We start from the raw sequence: 2702 nt of genomic DNA on the forward strand, positions 1-2702 counted from the left end.
CCTTTGACTCCTTAGACTTAGCAGTCCCTACCCCATTGTTCAACTCACGACCACTCCTAAGGGTGGTTATGGCTTTGGCTTGCTCATGGTGGGGATTGGAACTCGACCCACTATCCTGTGTGCTTTTGGGGTTAGGAATGGTTTGACTCGGGAGTCTATTTTGTGCTTGTTCACTCATGTGGCTGGCCAACTGACTCACTTGCATTTCAAGTTGGCAATGGAGACTTTGTATTCTGCATGAATAGTTGAAGTGTATCCTCAAGTGAAGGTTTTTGTGGAATCAAAGGCTGTTGAGTGAAGTGTGGGCACGGAGCTTGGGGTTGAGTAAACCTGTGGGCCCTTGGACCATGAGAAATTTGGGTGCCTAGCTCAACCCAGATTATATGTTTCCGAAAAAGGATCGTTCTGGTTTGATCACTCAACGATTCAAAGAAGTCCCACGCCTCACTAGCACTCTTACCCATCAAACTCCCACCACTGATTGCATCTACCATGGATCTAACCTGGGGTGTAAGACCTTGATAAAAGTATTGCACTAAATTATATTTCTCAAACCCATGATGCGGACACCTACGGATCAAATCTTTCCATTTCTCCCAAGCCTCATAAAACTGTTCACCCTCCTGCTGCATAAAGTTTGAGATTTCTCTCTTGAGGGTTGTAGTTCTCTGAATGGGAAAGTACTTGGACAAAAATTTCATGACTAATGTGTCCCATGAAGTAATGTTGCCCACCTCTAAGGAATTAAGCCAAGACTTGGCCTTATCCTTAAGTGAAAATGGAAAAAGTCTTAACCGGATAGAGTCATCTGAGAAATTATGGAATTTGAAAGTCGCACAGATATCTAAGAATTCCTTGATGTGGTAATAAGGTTCCTCCTTCTCCAACCTATAGAATATAGGGAGGAGTTGGATTACACCCGGTTTTAACTCATAACTAGCAGCAATAGTGGGTGGCAATATAATGCAAAAAGGTGATGTGAAGTTGGATGGGATAGAATAATACATGAGGGCTCTACGGCCACCTGCTGTAGGTAACTGTAATGGTTCACCCTGATTGGCCATGGTAGCTCCTAACCTGACTTCTGGTGTGGTAATAAGGGTCCTCCTTCTCCAACCTATAGAATGTAGGGAGGAGTTGGATTACACCCGGTTTCAACTCATAACTGGCAGCAGTAGTGGGTGGCAATATAATGCAAGAAGTTGATGTGAAGTTGGATGGGATAGAATAATCCCTCAGGGCTCTACGGTCACCTGCTGCAGGTAACTGTAATGGTTCACCCTGATTGGCCATGGTAGCTCCTAACTTGACTTCTGGTGTTTTCCTACAAATATGGTCTACCTCTTCAACAAAGGGAGCTAATGGTTTACCTAGGGAGCGGCGCCCGTGCATAAAAACACAAAAAGAAATAAAACTAACTATCAAATTATGCTAACAAACTAACTACTGAAAATACGAACTACCTAGAAGAAATAAAAATAACTCCATACAAAATCATCGAGATAAAACAAAAACATAAAATTATGAAAGCAGGAAAATAAATCTAACCTAAGACCATGGAGAACAAAGAAATACACTTAATACGTGCCTCCCCGGCAACGGTGCCAAAAACTTGATGTGAAATTTAATTACATCGGCTTTTATACATCACAAGCATACGAATCGTTCATGTAATCTAGCGGGAAGCGAGGGTCATATCCACAAGGAGGACTGAATTTTGTGTATTCTTCAGTCAACTAGCCTAACAAAATATGATGAATTAATCTGAACTAAACATTGATTATATCCTAAATTACCAAGCAATGATCTAATTAACTACTTGCACAATAGGAAACGTCAACTCTGGATTTTACCGTAATTCGTGCCTCTCTCGAGTGGCACGTAACCACGAATCCAGAATCTCAATCCTTGCGTCTAGCCCCTCTCGGGCGCCTAGAGTTAAAGAAAAAGATCGGATTATACCAGAATCCAACCTAAATTATAATATTACCCAAACTAGCTAATTACTCAAAAAATTCAGAAAACAAATATTCAATAAACATTAATTCTCAAATCAAATTTAATAGACATTCAAACCTAAGTTAAAACTATAGGAAACTAATTAAATTAAAAAATGATGGATTACTCCCCTTCTTTTTCCTCTCGCTCAAGCAGCAATTCCGTTCTCACGGTTGCTGCAATTTCCAGAAATTAAGGGCTTCGGGTTGCAAAAGTGAGCGGCCGGAAGTGGATGTGACGCCAGCGAAGAGGAATCGAAATCAGCGCCAGAGGAGGTGGTGCAGCGGAAGACGAGATGGAAGCAAAATCCTCTTACCGGCTCTCTCGAGTCACAATCGTAGTCGGACTAGGCTCAGGAAGTGGTCGAAAAAGCATAATCAACGCCGGAGGAGCCCTCTCGAGTCACCTCTAGACCTGGCGAGTAGAAAATGGCAGTGTCAAACTCACCGCAATGGAGACTCTCTCAAGCTCTCCTCGGGTCTGTTCTTGGTTGCCGAATGGTGGTGGACGACGGTGGCGCGTGGCGAACGACGGTTGGGAGAAAAATCCTCTCGGGTCTCTCTTCTTTCGGTCGGTGGCTCCTTCCCATTCTCCCCACCGAGCTCTCCTTTCTACTGATAGATTTTGCCCTAAAAATCTCTCTTTCACAAATGGCATTTTTGTAAATATCTCCTTCTCACCAAAATTCTCCTGAAATTCAATAA

The 2702-nt window shown here is 42.7% G+C and overlaps 1 non-coding gene across 1 annotated transcript; it reads left to right on the top strand.

The window, feature by feature from the left end:
* The first annotated feature begins 552 nt into the window (after positions 1 to 552).
* LOC137966809 (small nucleolar RNA R71) lies at positions 553 to 659 on the top strand. The gene has a single exon (XR_011116299.1). It is a non-coding gene; the product is annotated as a small nucleolar RNA R71 (small nucleolar RNA).
* The last annotated feature ends 2043 nt before the right edge of the window (positions 660 to 2702 follow it).

Source organism: Aristolochia californica, unplaced genomic scaffold (genome assembly GCF_029961685.1).
Source record: "Aristolochia californica isolate CCGP_79_NKW_82.1479 unplaced genomic scaffold, dmAriCali1.0.hap1 SCAF_5, whole genome shotgun sequence".
Classification (NCBI taxonomy): Eukaryota; Viridiplantae; Streptophyta; class Magnoliopsida; order Piperales; family Aristolochiaceae; genus Aristolochia; species Aristolochia californica.